At 37.3% G+C, this 20,807-nt stretch overlaps 1 non-coding gene and 1 pseudogene across 2 annotated transcripts; one reads left to right on the plus strand and one right to left on the minus strand.

Annotated features, from left to right (window-relative positions):
- Positions 1-7,745: 7,745 nt before the first annotated feature.
- Positions 7,746-7,852, minus strand: LOC146915062 (small nucleolar RNA R71). Its single transcript, XR_015017119.1, has one exon. It is a non-coding gene; the product is annotated as a small nucleolar RNA R71 (small nucleolar RNA).
- Positions 7,853-16,801: 8,949 nt separating this feature from the next.
- LOC146915063 (uncharacterized) lies at positions 16,802-18,614 on the plus strand (annotated as a pseudogene). The gene is made up of 5 exons (XR_015016594.1): positions 16,802-17,049; positions 17,134-17,226; positions 17,311-17,418; positions 17,781-18,176; positions 18,552-18,614. The product of XR_015016594.1 is annotated as an uncharacterized LOC146915063 (transcript).
- The last annotated feature ends 2,193 nt before the right edge of the window (positions 18,615-20,807 follow it).

The raw sequence follows: 20,807 nt of genomic DNA on the forward strand, positions 1-20,807 counted from the left end.
TCATGAGTTCCTGAAGGGAGCAATGGGGTGTTAAAAATATTTCTAGCAGTAGCATTGTCAAAAAAAGCATTAACTAACTCCATATTCCATTGTTTTTGACAACGAACAAAGTTAACAACCATTAAAACGAGGGCATCCGAAGGAGCATATGTTTTACTATAGTGTTAATAATTGCAGCACTTATAGTTAATGATGCAAAAGGGAGTGGCATTTTCTCCAATGAACCACCATGTCATGACTTTTACGTTGTTAAAGAAAGGGAAACCTTTTATAGCATAGCAGAGAAGTGTGATGATCCGCTTATCTTGTTCTCGAATCCGGATGTTCATGATCCAGAAGATATCGTTCCTGGTGTCATGCTTAGAGTGAACTCTGATTCATATGATAAGAATATTTTAGATTTTTCTCTTTTGAATTAGTTTTTTTACGTCTTTTTATTTCAATAAATAAATTTCAGTATATTTGATTTTTTATTTTTTTTTATTTTGTCGGCTTAGTGCAATGCGTTACTTTGTTCGTTGTCTTCACGCCACATTATTTCATTTTTTCGTCTGATTTTGGTGTTTGTTGGATTAAGATTGAGAAATTAGTTTCGATCCAAGTTCAGATTAAACAATAACTTTGACATGGAAAATTCTATGGTGAAGTCATAAAAATGATTTTTTTTTGGTGAAGTTAACACTATAACTTCAAAAATGTAATGAGTAACACCTCACTGTTTGTACAGTGACATCAAAAGTTCAGTCCTCATAGTATCATCAATTCATCAGATTAATAAGACTACACTTAATCTAATTTTATCCTACCTTGTTATAAGCGTAACACCCCACAAAGTGTAACACTTAAGACTATCACACAATATCATTAACTTTGTTTGCATGTTAAAGATTCCAACGAAAAAATAGTATCAATAAGTCCAAGATGTTGCAAGCATTACTAGATGAATTACTATTGATCATTAATCAGTAATCAACAATTTAAAAATGAATCAAACATTAAAATCGAAATTAACTTTTTCAAAAAAGTCAGTTTCCTTACTGCACCGTAGAAGCTCCCCTTTGACATAATTTTTAATTTGTTAACAAATAACAATTAATGCATTCTCTACAATTTGAATGAATGTCGTTTATTTAACAACAGATGGTATTACACAACCTGACACAAGCGTGCTAAACAGGAAAATACAACAGGGGAATACAACCGGTTAACAAACAAACCCAAAGCAGGACCGAATAACCCCAACATAGAAACAAACACGCTACAATTAAAAACACCAACAAGAAATGAATGAATGTAGTTATTTAGTCAAAAAGAAGAAAATTTGATTATTTTCTCTGCAACGTTTTATACGTAATACTGCATGTTTGATTGTAGGGTTTTAACCTAATGATTTAATGTTATTTCTCTTACACATAGTAGTTATGCAACTAATGGTAATTTGATTTAAGCACTAGTTAAATTGAGCTGATGTGGTTAGCTATCTGTTATACTCCAATTTTTGACCTAAGACCTACATTCATATGTCATTTGACCCTGATCGGTCTCTGACTTTTTAGTAAAAAATTCGGCAGAGAGGTATTTTAAAATACCTCATTTTTGGTTCCGAATTGGGCCCTCTTCTCTCTTTATTTTCATTTTTTTATTTAGTTTAAATTTCCATCTTTTATTCTTTTTTTTAAAAAAAATCATTTAATTTTAATTTTATTTTATTTTGATCTTTAATTCTATTTAGTCTCTATTTATTTAATTATTTCTTTTTTAGATAAGTCCCAAAACAGTCCACATCCAAATGTGCATATTTATCCTTTTATTTATTTATTTATTCCATTTATATTATGATAAGTCCAAGACAGAAAAATCCAAAAAAATATTTGCAGCCTGTGTCGCAAACTCAGGAACAAGGCACTCCAATTCAATTTCTTCCTCCCCAATTCAATCAATGCTCTATTCGCATCTGTTCACATTTTCAGCACAATCCTAACACTATAAAACCAAACCTGCACACACACAGTCAAGGGGACCGAAAATTTACAAAAACCTGCAACCAATTACACGCACAAAAAAACCAATTCATCGACCAAACAATACACAACAGCAGAACATTGAAAACCATCACCAATCAATCAAATTCCAAATCTCAAATCCAAACCCTGACTACTTTACTCAAATCGGCCAGCAAAGCTATCAACACTCAGATATCAATCCAACCCACACATCCCAAAACTGAATCCAAACCACTGCAACAATTACAGACACGCAGAAGTAACATAACAGTATCACGGTCACGGTGCAACAATTCACCAACACAACGAACCAAACACAACAACTACGGAACCGATTCACACGCAGGACGAATCCAAACCACACACAATCAGATTCGGCCTCATTTACAAGCACAACCGTCAACAGCGATCGACCCAAAGCATAGCTGAAGTTAACCAAAAGGAAATAGGAGAACAATACAAAGAAATTCAAAGAAAGAGGTAGTATTTTCTTTTCTTAGATCTAGGGCTTCTGAACTGTTTGTGTGAGATTTTTGTTTTAAAAATATGAAGAGGGAGAGGGAAACTATTCTGGACCGACCAAAAGGATCTTTGGCCCATTACTTAGGCCCAATACAATCCTAAGCCCAAACTCCACGTTTGGCAGCATTACTTGCAACATACCTCCTCTCCGCGAGGAGGGTGCACGGAGCGAGCGAGACCGGTTCAAACGAACCCCAACGTCTCTTTGCACGTTCCTGCAATAAACTCTCTGGCGGTTACACTTCCCACGATTTCGTAACCGCCAAAACCAGGTGTGCCATTACAACGGCTCTGCAACCCTCCACCTCTATAAATAGGGGACTCAATGCAGTCCCCAAGGTAGAATCTCTTCCTCCCTCTAAACCCTCACTCTCTGATCTTGACTGACTTGAGCGTCTGAGTGCCTGCAGGTACACACCCCCATCCGCTCCAAGAAGCATTCTGACGCATTCCACCACCGTCATAACCACTGCATTCAAAGCATCGGCAGTCACCTTCTGATCAGGTACGATCAGTGGCGCCGTCTGTGGGAAATATATAAGCTCTCCCCGTTTTTATGCTCCTAAAAACCAAAGCTTTCCAGAAAAATACACCGTGGCTGCCAACGGTGCCAACTCCCAGGTACGAAGTGAGATACGCATCCCTCAACGGGATGGCATGACATCTTCACCTTCACCTGTGGATACACCTAGGGAGGAACCAGCTCAGATAGTTCCTCTACAGCAAAGACCTCTGAAGGGTCCCCTATGGCCTACAAAGACACCTGAAGATGCTACACCAACTGGTGTACTCATCGATAACCTGATCCGCATGGTTCAACGACAGACGTTGTTAATCGAGGAACAGATCAAGGTCTGATAGATCTGGAGCAAACATGCCCACTAGTTCGAACCAAACGGACTCCTTCCCCAATACGTAGCAGACGAGGAGGGAGCCCTCACCGGTCACGCTCCAAATCACCACGACATTCGGTGAGCATCAGATCTCCAAGTTACACCAGGAGATCAACAAGAAGGAGATCACCCCGACGGTCTCCACCCAGACGATCTCCTCCAAGGCAAACTCCACTTAGGAGATCCCCTCCACGCCGGACTCCTCCTGGAAGATCTCCGCCCAGGCGCAACGGGCGCTCTTGGTCATCCTCCAGTTCCAAGGACACTCGTCATACCCGAACTGACCGTAACGGTTACGGTCCGTTCACGTGGCGTATCCGGGAAGCTCTTATTCCTTGTGGACTTGAAAAGCCTCCATAGATGGCCTCATACGACGGGACAACCAACCCGGACGAGCACATCGAGAACATCGAGGCAGTTCTCACTTATCGATCGATGCAAGGCACCGTCAAATGCAAGCTCCATCAACTGAGACGAGGAGTCGTTACATGGTTTAAGAACTTACGGAGAAACTCCATCAACTCATGGAGCGACCTCTGTCACGAGTTCACAACCCACTTCACTGCGTCAAGGACGCAACTGAAAACGGTGGCATCCCTCGAAGCCATCGTCCAAGGAAGAAATGAACCCCTCCGAGACTACATCGAGAGGTTCAACAAAGAAGTTGTTCAAGTAAGAGGTGCCAATGAAATGAAGAAGCGGTACCTCATCGCCAAAGGTCTGCGCGAAGGTACAAACGTGAAGAAGGTTGTCTGCCTGGATCCCCCAAGGACTCTCAACGAGTTCCCAGCGATCGTCAAGATCTACATTACTTACGAAGAAGAGCTGTATGCGGACAACCTCAACAAATCCAGGAAGGAGGAGCCTACTGCAGAAACCTCCAAAAAGCCCTTCCATGAAAAGAAGAAGGAAGGAAAAACTGCTTGGGAAAGAAAGAGGCTCAACGGTCACTTGACCGAGTACACTCCTTTGGCCATGTAAAGGGAGAAAATCCTCGCCGAGATCACTGTGGCTGATCTGAACGAAGTTGGCATCAATCCACCAAAAGTTCCGTCGTAGAAGAGGAAGGGGGTCGACAAAACAAAGTACTGTCGATTCCACAAATGCCACGGCCACACCACCGATGACTGCATCCATCTGAAGGGTGCCATTGAGCTCCTCATCCAGAGAGGTCAGCTCAAGCAGTTTGTTAAGAACCTAAAGGCGGAAAGAAAGACCGTCGAGCTCATCGGTGACGGTTCTGAACCTGGAAAAACCATCGCCATGTCCGTGGAACATCTCAGTGATTTCCCTGACAACGTGGAAATCACCCCCTACTCATGCATCTGGGAACAGTTCCCCACTGCCAACGTCATCACTGGAGGAACACTGAATGTCTCATGGGAAGTATGAAGAGGAAATTCGAGGAGCTCATGAGTGACAACCTGCTGGCCCCCTACAACCACGGAGGAAGGCCAGCTTTGGCGTTCTATGATTCAGAACTTCATGGTGGAGCTTCAAATTCCGCCATCCCTTTGCACGTGCGAGCATCGATGGCCAACGCAGGCGTCCGACGAGTCCTGATTGACACAGGGGCCTCGTGAGACATCATGTACACCAGCATGTCCAAAACTCTCCAACTAACGAAGAAAAACCTTTCTCCCTATGTTGGAAATGAACTCTACCGCTTCAACGGCTTGTCTACTCAGCCATGGGGGTACATGAAGCTGCTGGTCACCTTTGACGAAAAGGAGGCCAAGGAAACAATAAAGGTCCCATTCTTGGTGATCGACTTCCCTTCTCTCTACAATTGCATCATAGGGAGGACCGGACTTACCCAACTAGGGGCCGCATGTTCAACCGCTCATCTGAAGTTGAAGTACCATGGGAAGGATGGCATCATCGCATCTCTCAACGGAGACATCGAAGCTGCAAGAAGATGTTTTCTCCAAGCTAACAAATCCCAAAACTCGGTTTCCCAATCCAGCAAACCTTCTGAGGACAAAGGGAAAGCTGTTGCGAGCACTCTGGACACCAACTTGGTAGAACTTGATTCCAGGTTCACAAAGGAAGACCTTAAGGAACAAAAATGGGAAAAGAAGAATCCGCTCAACGCGAAACTTCTTAGACCTATTCTTGACGGTGAGTTCGAGCTGGTCCCCTTTGGAAACAATCCCTCGAAGAACTTCAAGATCGGCAAGGAACTTCCTGAACTTGTCAGGGCACAGCTGTGTCAATAATTAGCTAGTTTTAGTATAAGATTTGGTTTCGTTTTAATTAGATTTAAGTTTATTTTATTTTAATATTATTTCCTTTTTGAGCTATTTTACTTCAATTGCATAATATTATATTTCAGGAATAAATATTTGATGGATTGAGTCTTGGAGCAAAAGAAAGGAGTCTGGAGCTGTTTTGGAGCAAAAATACGAAGATTTGGAGACAAAAATATGACTCCCTAAAGTCAGAAGATTGGCACGATCCATGCTAAGGTTGGCACGGCCGTGCCACCCTCCAGGAGTGCCTTTTGCTGCTTTTGCTTAGGATTTAAGCTACTCTATTTAGTTTTGACCAAAAAGCCCACAGTTGCTTGTGGAACATTCTAGTGATGCAATTGCTTAGATTTTAAGTCGAATGTATCCTATAAATAGTAGCTAGCCATCACAAACAAATCATCTTTTGTTCATGGAATAAAAGTTCATCTTTACTTTATTGTTGTTTTATGTTATTCTTCTTTTTCTTCTCTATGTCTACAATGAACGTTAGTGAGTAGATTCTTCTTATCTTGGGATTGTTGGATAAGTCTAATGATGTAATCCTAATCAAACCAAACCATAAACCCTAATTTTATATAAATCTACTTTCTAATCTAAATTCACCGTTTTAACGTGAATTAACCATTATCAAACTGTAAAAGCGAAAGTGAAGGGTTTGATAATTGTTAATTCATTATCCCAAATATCAATTCATAAAATGAGAGTGGAGTTTTGATATTCGAACAAGTGAATTTAGACAAGGATTGCGAAACATGAGAATAGTCTAGCAAACCTTGAGACATATAAAGTTTCGAGCTTCAAGGATTCCAAAGGCAATCACCCATGAGAATAGTTGTGGTTGTTGAAGGAACACACTCACTGAGACTGAAAGGAGATGTGATAGCTAAAGAGAAACTTGTCTGTAGAAAGTAGATCAAATATAAAGTTAGAGCTTTAGGGTTTGTTTGTGAAGGATTTGTCATTATGATGGACCAATAATCCCAAGACTCTTTTATTTTATTATTGTAATTTTCTTTTAATTAAACAAAAATACAACTTTCTACCTTTTAAACTTTGAATCTAATCATTGTTAAAAGTTAATTGAATTCATAACTCCCTGTCGGAACGATATCTTTTTATTACTACATCGGTAAACCGTGCACTTGCTGTTTATCCTATCATGTTTTTGGCGCCGTTGTCGAGGAGTTATTGCAATTTGATTAATTTTTTTTAACGATTAGACTAAAAAACAAAATCTTTTTCTTTATTTTTTATTTTATTTTATTTATTTCCTTCCTTTGCCTTTAACTTCATGGAAAGCATGAAATAATAACGATATGGCTGAGGAACGCACTCTCAAAGAGGATGCAATCCCATCTTCAGATGAGTCATACACTGTTATTGTGTACCCAACGATTGAGGGTAATAATTTTGAAATTAAACCTGCATTTATTTGCTTAGTGCAGCAAAATCAATTTTTCGGATCACCCACTGAGGATCCGAAACTTCATATTTCAACTTTTTTAAGACTCAGTGGAACCTTGAATGCAAAACAAGAGGCCGTAAGGCTGCACCTCTTCCCTTTTTCCTTAGGCTTTGTTTGCGAGTTTGGAGGGGAAGGAAAGGAAAGGCTTTGAGGGGTGCAAAATATGAAGAAAAATAGAGAAATCTTACAAATGTTTTAAAAGAGTAGTTTTTTAGAGAATGATAAATTAATGCATATGATTACTTTATTTTTAATTTTAAAAATATTATAACAATATAAATTAAATTTAAAGAATTCTTATTAACCCTCCAAAACCCCCCAAAACCCTCCTCCAATACAATTTTTTAGTTCCTCCAAATGAGGAGGGTTTTGTATAATGAAGAAAAGTTAACCCCCCAAAACCCTCCGCTCCCATTTTCCTCTATTTCTTCCACTTGCTCATTCCTTTTTTCCCAAGCCTTCCCCTCCCTTCCCCTCCAAACTCGCAAACAAAGCCTTAAAGGATAGAGCTAGTGCTTGGTTTCATTCATTGGAAGTCGGTTCTATAACTTCATGGCACCAAATGAGGCAAGCTTTTCTTGCCCGGTTCTTTCCCTATTCTAAAACTGTTCAATTAAGGAATCAAATCACACAATTCACTCAAAAAGATGGAGAATCTCTTTACGATGCTTGGGAGCGTTTCAAAGAAATGCTTAGACTTTGTCCCCATCATGGTTTAGATAAGTGGCTTATTATTCACACTTTTTATAATGGTCTTTTGCGTACCACAAAAATTTATGTTGATGCAGTTGCAGGTGGAGCTTTGATGAATAAAACTTACACAGCAGCATATGCTTTGATCAAGGACATGGCACAAAACCACTATCAGTGGACAAGTGAGAGATCCATCACTGCTTCTTCACCCTCTAAAAAAGAGGCATGTAGGTATGAAATTTCTTCCCTTGATCATCCAGCTCCTAAGGTTGACGCACTCACACAAAAATTTGATAAAATGAATACTAGTGCTGTCTCACCTGCCCCTGTATCACCTCCCTGTGAAGTTTGTGGTGTATTTGGCCATATTGGCATTGATTGCTAACTAGGTAGTGTTGTTAAAGGTCCTGAGCAAGTAAACTATGATCAATATAATCAAGGGTTTAGAAACAACCAATTTTTTTTTCAAACCCCTCAAAATCTTTTTCGACAACAAACAACACTACCCAGTTATGCAAACAACCAAAGAGTCCCTCAAAAATCCAGCTTGGAACTTTTTTTTAGAAAATTATTGTATAAATCAATCCGAGCAGCTCCAAGAGCTTGAAAATCAAACTGAATTTTTGAAGGACTCTCTTGCCAAACTTACATCGAAAGTATACTCCATAGTTACTCACAATAAGATGCTAGAGACTCGGACTTCTCAAGTGCCCCAACAGGTGGCTACTTCTTCTCAAACCTTCGAAGTCCTTCCGGGCCAAACCGAAACCAATCCCAAAGACCATATATGTGTTATTACTCTTAGGGATGGTAAACAATTAGAGGACCCCGTTGTGAAAGTGAAGAACAATAAAGGAGAGATAGGAAGTGATGAGCCTACAAGTGAGAAAGCCATAGGAGAGAATGAAAAGCCATTTGTTTCACCATCTCATGAGCCTAAAATTCCATTAACACAAGGTTTTGTTAAATCCAAGTTATATGACCAGTTTAGGAATTCGATTGAAATACTTCCAAACAAATTGCCACCTAAAATTAAGAATCTAGAAAGTTTTTCCATACCTTGTGTCATAGGATCTGAAACCTTTGAGAAAACCATGTGTGATTTGGGAGAGAATGTCGGTTTGATGCCATTGTCCCTTTCTGAAAGATTGGGTATAGGATAGTTAAACCACTTTCTAACCGTCAAGCTAATGACTCTAAACGAGCGCTTCGTGGGAGGCAACCCACACATTTATCTGCTTTTATTTTGTTTGTTTTTTGTTGTTTTAAGTGTTTTGTAGGTAATTGTTCGAGTATGATTCGAGAAAAGTGAAAATTTTTGAAGTCCCCATGTGCAGAAAGTTGGCACGGCCTGTGCTAAGGTTGGCACTGCCGTGCCCGACTCCTAGGTTATTATAACCACAAATTTTTCTTCTTCTTCCCTCATTCTCAAACACAAACATCTCTCATTCTTCAAACTTTTCTCTACAACCTCCATAACCAACAACCTTCAAACCTTCATATCTCCCTCATATCTATACCAAATCAATCAATTTCTTCCGCAAATCAATTCCAGCCATCATTGGAAACATAAGCCACCAATCAAAATCAACCTTCACCCATCCAAACACCAAAATCATAGTCCATTAATCCCTAACCCAATTTCTTCACCAATCTTCATCATTAAACTCAAAAACCTTCATTAAGTCCCAACCAAATCACTAAACCAACATTTCCCACACAAAAACCTAACCTTAACCCAAACCAAAACCAAGTCAACTCGGTCCATCGCATCTAAGAGGAAATTGAAGACTCCGGAAGTAGTGCAAAAAGCAATCAACAACCCGCAATCATGGGATCGAACTCAAGGATCCCGAGCAAAGGAATAGATATAAATCTCTAATCTCTAGAACTATCTCTCTTTGCAGGTACCCTGATGTTAATGCTATGGATAGACTAGAAATAGAGGAACATGTGATTAGCCTGTTGAATAACACAATCCTGTGCCTAGGCACCTTCAGAGGATTATTACTTGCACCATTTGAGGTAGAACCGACTTAGGGAACACTAGGACAGATGAGCTCTTCATGTTATGGGCTATGCTATATAACCACCCTGTGAATATTTGTTTCTACTTGCTTGATTATCTTTCATATGTAGGTAATAGGTCTGACGGTAAGGGAGAGATAGTAGTAGGTGGTATCATTACATACATAGCTAGGCAATTTGGAGTGGGTGAGGATGAAGGGATAAAACCAATTGAGGGAAACAATAGGCTTAACATAGAGACCCTCATCTCTATGAACTTCATAAAACATCGTCCACCCATGCGATATGCCCTCAAACTCAATGTGCTTATTTTATTTTTAATTCCTAACCCATCTCGGACTAACGCCGAGATGGAGGAAAATTTGTTGTATGTTGATGATGTCCTAGTACATGAGGAGCAAAATCTTGATGAAGGAGAGGGTGCACACTTGCACCATGAGGAAAAACACCATGACCAAGAAGCCGCTGGGATAAATGACAATGAAAAATGGGCATGGATGCAAACAAAGGTTGAGAGAATAAGCACCGAGCAACAAAGGCAAGGTGTTGAATTATCCGGAATAAGAAATGATGTCCAAAGGGGCAACCGTATGACGGAAAAAACAATGAAATGCTCCGACGGATGATGCAACACTTCCATCTCCAAGGTCCTCCTTATGGACCTCAATAAAATGTGAGCTTTCCTCTTCCTCTCTTCCCTTCTCTACTCTCCTTCTCCTACTCTTCGTCTTCTACTCCTTCTTCTTCTACTTCTTCTTTTCTTTTCTTTTATTTTGAATCATTGAGGACATTGCTTCTCCTAAGTGTGGCGGGAGCCTAATAAAGTGTCTAGAGTCGTAGTGTTCCAAACTCCCATGAACTTTATTCTTTTGTTTTGTTTTTATTGCGAAAGGCATGATTAAGTAGCTTGTTTTTATTGGAAATTATGGCATAAAATTTTTTGTTGTCTTCTCTTAAAAGGTTGTTTCTTGTACATGAAAGTGATTTCTTGTGTTTTTAGTGTTCTTGCTATACCCACATCATGTTTTATTGTGAAAAATTCTCCAATGAGAAAAGCACTCAGTTGCAATCTTTGAGTAAGTGTGTGAGTAGGTATTTTAAGGAACACGTTCTAACTTTAATGGTAACTTGGACCCTTAAAAGTCTTCAGAGTAAAAGTAGTATAAGTTTGTGTGGGAAATAATGTGTTATATTGTTATAATGTGTTAAACCAAAATGGGGCGGGAGAATGGCACCAACATGTGGAGGAAAGGACACCCCCTCGCTGACTTCCTAAATGTGGTGATGACTCTCTAATCGAACTTAAGTTCTAAATCCCTCAAAAGAGGAAATCAAAGCATGGAGGAAAGGAAACCCCCTCACTGACTTCCTACGTGGAGATGATTAAAAATTGCAGCACTACTTAGGGTGATTATGGAATCTAGGAGGAAAGGATACCCCTCGCGGACTTCCTATGAGAAGATGGTTGCCCCTAAGCAATCTGCAAGCCCCCAAGTGCTTAAATTGTCAATTTAATTCTAACTAAATTTCCATCTCTCTTATATGAAATGAAGAAAGGACTTTTCTCTGTTACTTTAGTGTTAAGGTTAGAACCTGTTCCTCATAATATCTGTCTTATACAGGAACAAGAAAAGGGTTAGACTGCACACACACACTCACTTGAGACTTGATGTTAGGTTGAATAGGTTCACAATCACAAGGAATACTTGAAATTGTGACTAGTGTACATTGAAATAAAACCTTAAGAGAGACATGAGTTTTCAATTGTATTGCCATATGTTATTCTTTTTGTTGCTACTATGTCTATGCCTTTTGCTTGAGGGCAAGCAAAGATTCAAGTGTGGGGGAGTTTGATGAGTCAATAATTTGCTAGTTTTAGTATAAGATTTGGTTTCGTTTTAATTAGATTTAAGTTTATTTTATTTTAATATTCTTTCCTTTTTGAGCTATTTTACTTCAATTGAATAATATTATATTTCAGGAGTAAATATTTGATGGATTGAGTCTTGGAGCAAAAGAAAGGAGTCTGGAGCTGATTCGGAGCAAAAATACGAAGATTTGGAGACAAAAATATGTCTCCCCAAAGTCAGAAGCTTGGCACGGCCCGTGCTATGGTTGGCACGGCCGTGCCACCCTCCAGGAGTGCCTTTTGCTGTTTTTACTTAGGATTTAAGCTACTCTATTTTATTTTGACCAAAAAGCCCACAGTTGCTTGTGGAACATTCTAGTGATGCAATTGCTTTGATTTTAAGTCGAATGTATCCTATAAATAGAGTAGCTAGCCATCACAAACAAATAATCTTTTGTTCTTGGAATAAAAGTTCATCTTTACTTTATTGTTATTTTATGTTATTCTTTTTCTTCTTCTCTATGTCTACAATGAACGTTAGTGAGTAGACTCTTCTTGTCTTGGGATTGTTGGATAAGTCTAATGACGTAATCCTAATCAAACCAAACCATAAACCCTAATTTTATATAAAACTACTTTCTAATCTAAATTCACCGTTTTAACGTGAATTAACCATTATCAAACTGTAGAAGCAAAAGTGGAGGGTTTGATAATTGTTAATTCATTATCCCAAATATCAATTCATAAAACAAGAGTGGAGTTTTGATATTCGAACAAGTGAATTTAGACAAGGATTGCGAAACATGAGAATGGTCTAGCAAACCTTGAGACATATAAATCACTACAACATTTTGGGCCTACGACAACGCCTAAATTTTGGAAGGTAAAAAAATTGTTTTGGTAGAGCCCCATGGACAACGATTTTTTGATTTTGTTTTAGTAGGATATGATATTTTTTTAATTTATTTGTAACAACTCAAAAGCGTTGTGGTATAAGAAACGAGAACGGATTTTTATTTGTTATTTTTGTCAACATGTATTAACTGTTCTGGTATAATTTTTAATTACCTTTAATAAAAGTACGAGTAACAACTTTGTTAAATACCGTTCTTAAAAATTGAAACAAAAAAATCTTAATATAACAAAAAAATACCGTTCTAAAAAACAAATACACAACAACCCTTTTGAAAAGAAAAAAAAAACAATTTGCTCTTAAAAAAACTCTTGTAAAAAAAAAAAAACAAACTCCATTATTTAATAAAAACTAATAATAAGAATAAAAAGAAAAATATATAAAAACCAATATCCAAAGCAGAAACGTACAAACGCAATCGAACCTCAGAAGCTAACTTCAGAACCCATTCGAACCTCAACATTCTCAAACCCTCAACCTATTCGAACCTCAGAAGCCATTCGAAAATCTCAAAAGCTTCAACCACGCTGAACCCATTCGAAATTCTGGTGCTTACGTTTTCTTCCCAATCTCACCACCGCAAGTCTTCTTCCCAATCTCTCAATTCAATTTGGTTTGTTTTTGTGGTGTTTTTATTGCTTAAATTTCAATTTTGTTAGTGCTCAGCTATTAGGATTATGTATTTGATCATCAATTTTACCAATTTTGATTTTGTAGAATTTTGATTTTTCCTGATACTTTAGTATTAGGGTACTTCATTGTTAATTCAATCTTCTTTTTTATGTAAAATATTAAGCTCTGGTTAGTGTTTAGTTGATGGGTTCCTTTATTTTTAATTAATTAATATAAGTGTTTCTGGGTTTTTGGGGCTACTGGTTGGTTTCTTCTATTTTCAACTATTTCTTGTCTTTTTCTCTCATGTTTCTTAGGTTCTGTTGGAGCTTACAAAAATTACACATTGGGAGATTCTTTAGGCTGGTTTGACAATCTTGAAAAACCAACTGTTAATTATCTGAAGTGGGTTGCCGAGAAACAATTCAGCTTGGGAGATTTCCTCAGTAAGTTATTTTATTTTCAATGTCTACTATGCCTTTGATTTTTTTCTGTTTAGACCTTTTTGGAACATATATCATGATATCATTATAACCATATACAACATGATCTCTATCTGCTTTTACTTTTTGCATTGAATTACTTCTTATGGCATACATTAGTTTCAATCCTTTGATCTGATCTCCAATTTACACTCAATTGTGCGTTTAAATTATTTACATTGTCAATCAATTATGAAAATTTGAATTTAATTACAACCATCATAAAAGTCATGTATATATACAATTGTTTGATGGTGTAAATTACTTTATCGTGTATCAAAATTAAATATTTTTTAAAAATTAAATGTCAACACTACCAATAGTGGATCTACTTTCTCACTAGTAGTTTCTGAAAGGAGCATAAAATTAGATTGGTTGCAAACTTTCAACTATACTATTTATTATGAATTATGATCAATATAATATCACACCTAAGTGGTTATTAGTGGCCTGTTTTTAGTCTGTGAGTGCAGCTGATGTGGTGACAGTGCATGTGTACTTCTGTAGGTGTGGTTGTGTTCCTTTTCTTTGGGGCTGATTTTGGGTGCCAATTAGGTGCTTTTAGTTTCATCTGTTAGATGTTTCTTTGTGGCTGTTTGTTCTTCTGGGGCTGCTTTAGTTTTATTGTGTACAGCAGCACCCTTTATCTGTGTATTGCTCGCTTTCGCTTCCTTTACGTCTTGTGTGGTTGTCGATAAATAAATTTGTTGTTAAAAATAAATAATGATCATTATACTAGTTTGTGGTGTTGAATTTATACCTTGAAGCCAAATTATGTTGTGGTTAGTTGCCACACTATATAATGGTTAATCCAATGAGGGGGGAAAAGACTAGGAATCTAATCCATGTATCAAACATTTTGTGATACTTTATAGTAAGCTACTTTTTGTCAATCCATGATCTTCCCATCGTGTTTTTTATTTCTTCAATTTGAAGTGGTCCAAGATGGAAAAACTTGTCCAATCCATGCCAATTTGAACATTCCTTTTGACCAATTTAAAATTTTCGACCTTTCAAGTATAAGATGGGAAAAAGGTCAAATGAATATTGTGGATAAAGGGGAGAAAAAAATATATGAAATGGATATTATACTATCTTTATTTATTATTTTTTTTTTTAATGTTTGAAGTTGAAACATTCATTATTTTGATAAAAATATGATATCATTTCCAACCATTATTGTAATCTTGTTTTTGCTATGGTTGTATAAGCATATAATGTCATGATCCAATCCCTTTGAATTTGAGTCTTTTTACAACAACCAAAATATAAAATAACCCTCATTTTTATACCTTTAAATTTTTTTTTATCTTTTTTGGAAATAGGACTTTGGTTCTGAAGTCACTGACTCTCCTTTTTTATTCATTCTTTCTTTGTATAGTTGTTAGACTTTTTTATTCATTCTTTCTTTGTATAATTGTTAGACTACATAAGAACTTGGTCCCGAATGGTTTTATATGATTTTAGATATGAAGTTTCGTAATAAATCCAAATAAACTTGCGAAGATTGTTTTATTCAGTAAAGTTTTGTTTACTTCGGCGGATGTACCTTCTGCGTCGTCTTATGTTTATTGGCAAAGTTGCAGTTGTTCTGCGTTTTAATGTAGGTGTTGATTTTGGAAGTATAGGTTTTCGTTATGCTTGAATTTTGGGGGTGTTTTTATGGCTATAGTGGGTTGGATTTCGTCTGCTGTTATGTTTTTTTGGGGTCTGCTCTGTGATTTGTTGTCCTGCCTTTGTATTGGCTTCTAGGTTTAATTTAGTGGACCTTTTTATTTCTTTGTAGGGCCATTTTGGGTTTGGATTATCCATCTTTGTACGATACCTTTTTGATTTGTATTTTTTTTGTTCAGGCAGAGATCTACTTCACGTGCAGGGTTTTCCACTATAATAAAATTTGTTGTTAAGAAAATCGTTTCAATAAGCTCAGATTTGTACTTCAGTTGTAAATAAGCTCATATTGTTTATGATTTTGTTTACTTATTTTTATCTTATCCCTTTTTTTTAATCTGTTTGGTTTTATATTAAGTAGAATTTATGTTTAAGACTTATGCATCAGTATGTTTGTTACAAATCAAGAATGAGAGACGGGTGTGTAGGTCGTAATTCATCATTCTTTTTATTGATTAATAGGCATGAATCTGTTTTAGTCTTTTGCATCATTCCTAATGTTAATGTACTCCTTTCTTTCTTACAATAGTCTTTCTCTACATCATATTGATTCTTATAAAAACTTCATGTCTGTTGCAGTAACGTTTGCAGTTTTTATTCCATACATCAACTCCACTTCTCTTCCGATCAGCGTATTTGCTGTTGGTTCATAGAAAGTACTATTCAAGAAGGTATGGTTTATTATAGCATATCTTAGTGCATTAAAAGTTTAAATGACCTTGCAGGAAAACATTAAAAGAGCTCACAAATATTGACAGGAAAGTATAAATGCATGGATAGATATACATAGATAAACAATAATGTGCATTAAGTTGATAGTATATACATTTGGGCTTATCAGGAGTGAAAAGCTTCTTAATAGCCATGTTATCAATAATGGGTCCACATGTCGGGTCATCCTCCATACCAGGGTTCTTAAACATCAATATTATACAACCATGAACATTATACAATGTCTGCAAGTATATTGTTTATGATGCAGATGTCACGAACACAAGTTGTTGAAGTTGAGCACACGTGCAATCAGCACAAAACGTGACAGATTAAATTGAACCTTTTTCTACGATTATTTCAGCATCATTACCTAGTCTTATTGCATGTCTACTTAGTGGTACTATGAGGATTATTCCACCTTGTTTTTACCCTGATTCTATTAGCTCAATTGGGCCGTTTGATTTCCTGTTTGGGACTTCAGTTGGTCCTTATATTATTGCTTCATTAGGGAACCCATTTGACGGACTTACCTCAAAATCTCCATTTGCTACTAACCCTGTAAAATTAAATATTGAAAATCTTATTATAGTCACCTTCAATAACTGGAAGGCTTTGGTTAAGTCTTGGGAGGATGAAGAAATCGATCCAGTATGGAATATGTCAATGTATTTATCTTTTTATTTGAACTTGTGTGAGCTAGAATGCTTTAATGAATATATCTTTCTAAATATGTCTGTTATTTTCACAGGAAAAATACATCATCCCAGAGAAAGGAAAGAAGGATGTATTTGCTATTGTAAATGATGCTTGGAGACGATACAAATACTTGATTAAAAAGAATCATTTTACCAAGTACAAAACCATGCGTGAGCGGTTAAAAAATCGTCCAGAAGAGGTACCGGAAGAAGACTTTAAGAAGTTATTGGTGCATTGGAGAGATGAAAACAGTCAAGTAAGATACAATTACTATTTCGTATATACTATTGTTGTCGCACATTCAGAATTTAATAAAAGAATTATACTTTAATGCATGCTGGAAGTCAGTCTGCAAAATGCTCAAAATATTGCTCAACTGAAATGGAGACATCGAACGGGCAATAAAGCCTTTGCTGTTATAAGAGAAAAAATGGTATTGTTGTTTAAATTTTTGCAAGTGAATATTAAATTCCGCTACCTCTTTGATATTCTAATAATCTTGTCATGCTTGGTTTAGCGTGTAAGTAATGAAGATAAAGAGCCTCCCAGTCAAGCAGAAATGTTCATTGTTACACGTCAAAGTAAGAAAGGAAAAGAGCTGGATGAAGAAACCAATATTGCAATTGTGAGTTTTTTTCCAATACCTTTTAATTTGTTGGTGTCTCGGCATGGCTGAATTTAATTTTAGACTGTGTTGTATGTTTTGTTGTTTGTTATTGGCGAGTTGAGTTTGATTTGCTTCATAGTTTGTACGGTTGACACTTTGGTTTTGGTAGACTCACTGTGCATTGTGGCACTCTGGTTTTGTTGGTCATATATCTTGTTTTGGTGTTGATTTTGGTAGTTGTTTAATGTTTGTAGGATATGATAAGAATTGTGTTTTTGAGTATTTGTATTGATTTTCGATCCCGGTAGTTTTCACCATGTTATGTTTCGTTAGTGAAATGTTAATATATTTATTTACTGCTATTGTTTTATGTATGTTAGATAAAGCTTCAAGACTTAATTGAGAAACATGGGAAGCCTTCTGAAGAAGCCTTTCAAAGTGTATGCGGCAAAGAAAAACCTGGGAGACTTCGTTGCCATGGAAGAACTACAACCATGACTCTCTTGAAGAGAAATGAAGAAATTGCAAGACATAGAAAATAACATAATGATGAGGTAAAACAATTAAAGGATCAGATACAAGAAATGGAGGAGAAACGGCTTAAGGAAACAGAAGCAATGGAAGGAAAAATTCAGATTCTTCTTAAGGCCATGTTGAGTCAAAACACAACTGGGTTTGATACAGAGGCTTTGGCAGATTTGATAACATCTTCTGCAGCTGATCCTAACAATGTTTTGCGTTCTTCTACGTCAATATTTGCTCCAGATGATAATGAGGTAAGATTGAACTGTAATTTATGATCTACATTCTTGTTTCTTTCATACCATATGTTTTAAATGTGTTATATGAAAATCGTGTTATGTTTTTTAAGACTTGATGTATTGGTTGTGTAATTTTGTGTTAGTGTTGAACAATATTACAAATAAATTGTACTGATACATAATGAAACACAGTTTGAAGAAAAAATAATGATGGACAAAGAAATAGAGTTAGTGCAGTGTTGTGGTGGCAAATGTTGATGGTTGTATTTGTTGGTTGTGTGATTTGATGCATTTATCATTTTGGAAGTTTTTATTTATAAGAAGTTTGTGTGTGTGTGTGCGCGCGCGCGCGCGTGTGTGTTTATTGAACACTTTACTTTTATTTTGCAGATGAATAATGATGATATCAATGAAGAATTTAAGGATTTGGAAGCACAAGATGAAGAGATATAGATGTGTGTGTTTATATATATATATTAAAGATGTTAATTGTGATTAAAGATAATCTTAATCAATTCGATATAAAATATTGTATGAATATTATTGTTTAAGTTGGTTTATAATTATTTTTCAAAAAAAAAGTTGGTTTATAATTAAGTGTGAATCACCGTGACCAAAATAATTGGTCCGCAATTTTAAAAAAAAAAATCCTTTCTTTATCGAAACGGTGAGAAACCGTTGTGGTAGCTTATGAAAATAATTATATAAGAACGGATTTCTAATCCCCCACCTACCAGAACCGTTCCAATTGCCAGCACAAAAATGTTCTTAAATGTTTGATTTCACTACGGATTTTAAATGGCAACGAAGGAAAACGTAGCTTTATGAATCTTTGAAAACCGTTTTACAAAGCTGAGATAAGACTACGGTTATATGTTAGCCGTGGCTGTTTTTGACGGAAACCGTAGCAAAAGGCAAGTACAACGCCTCAATCTGCCACAGTGGTTAAACCGTTCTGGTATCCAAACGCAACGGTTTTTTTGCATTTTAAAACAGTTTTTTGTCGTTCCCGTAAGACCAAAATGTTGTGAAAATTTCGAGCTTCAAGGATTCCAAAGGCAATCACCCATGAGAATAGGTGTGGTTGTTGGAGGACACACTCACTGAGACCGAAAGGAGATGTGATAGGCTAAAGAGAAACTTGTCTTTAGAAAGTAGATCAAATATAAAGTTAGAGTTTTAGGGTTTGTTTGTGAAGGATTCGTCATTATGATGAACCAATAATCCCAAGACTCTTTTATTTTATTATTGTTATTTTCTTTTAATTAAACAAAAATACAACTTTCTACCTTTTAAACTTTCAATCTAATCATTGTTAAAAGTTAATTGAGTTCATAACTCCCTGTCGGAACGATATCTTTTTATTACTACATCGGTAAACCGTGCAGTTGCGGTTTATCCTATCAATAGCTGATCGCTTGCCTGAGGGAGAACGCCGACCGATTTGCATGGAGCGCGGCCGACATGCCCGAAATCGACCCTAGCGTCGCTTGTCACCAACTGACAGTAGACCCCGGAGTTAGCGCTGTAGCCTAGCGACATAGAGAGCAGTCTACCGAAAAATCAGTGGCTGCAGAAAAAGCTGTAAAAGACCTCCTAGAGGAAAATTTTATTTTTGAGGCCAAATACACTACCTGGCTCTCCAATGTTGTACTTGTCAAGAAATCTAATGGAAAATGGCGTATGTGTGTTGACTATACCAATCTTAATTTGGCCTGCCCTAAAGACGCATATCCCCTTCCTAACATCGATAAACTCTTAGATAATTCCTCCGGCTATAAACTTTTATCCTTCATGGACGCCTATTCTGTGTACAACCAGATACCCATGGCTGAAGAAGATAAAATGAAAACAACCTTCATGACTGAATCAGGGAACTATTACTGCAACGTAATGCCCTTTGGTCTACGAAATGCGGGGGCCACTTATCAACGAGTGATGAACATAGTCTATCACAAGACACTTCTAGGCGACATCCTTGAGGTCTACATGGACGACATGATCGTAAAATCCCAACAAGAGGTGGATCATGCCGCTCACCTCAGAAGAGTGTTCGAACAAACTCGAAAGTACAACATGCGACTCAACCCAGAGAAATGCACCTTCGGAGTCCAAGCGCGTAAATTCCTTGGTTTCTACCTAACGGAAAGAGGAATCGAGGTGAACCCAGATAAATGCCGCACATTTATCGAGCTCCTAACACCCCACTCCAAAAAGTGCATCCAAACGCTCAACAGAATGCTAACAGCCCTCTCTAGATTCGTGGCTAAGTCCGCTCAACATGCCGTTCCTTTCTTCAAACTTTTGAGGAAAGAAACGAAGTTCGATAGGACAGAGGAATGTGAGAATGCTTTGAAGCATCTCAAAGAGACCCTCTCCACGCCGCCAGTACTCTCGCGACCCGACCAAGGAAAAGTACTATACTTACACCTATCCGTCTCTTCTGACGGCGGAGGGACAAAAACCAGTCTACTTCACCAGCAAAGCGCTGCTAGGTCCAGAAACGAGGTACCAGAGAATAAAAAAGGTAGCTCTCGCACTCCTCACAGCGATCAGAAGTTTGAGGTAGTACTTTCTAGCTCATACGGTGATAGTCCGGACGGACCAACCCATCAGACAGATCCTGGGTCGCCCAGATGTAGCCGG

Source organism: Medicago sativa, chromosome 6, assembly GCF_051527215.1.
Source record: "Medicago sativa cultivar Bolivia chromosome 6, Bolivia_mono, whole genome shotgun sequence".
Taxonomy (NCBI): Eukaryota; Viridiplantae; Streptophyta; class Magnoliopsida; order Fabales; family Fabaceae; genus Medicago; species Medicago sativa.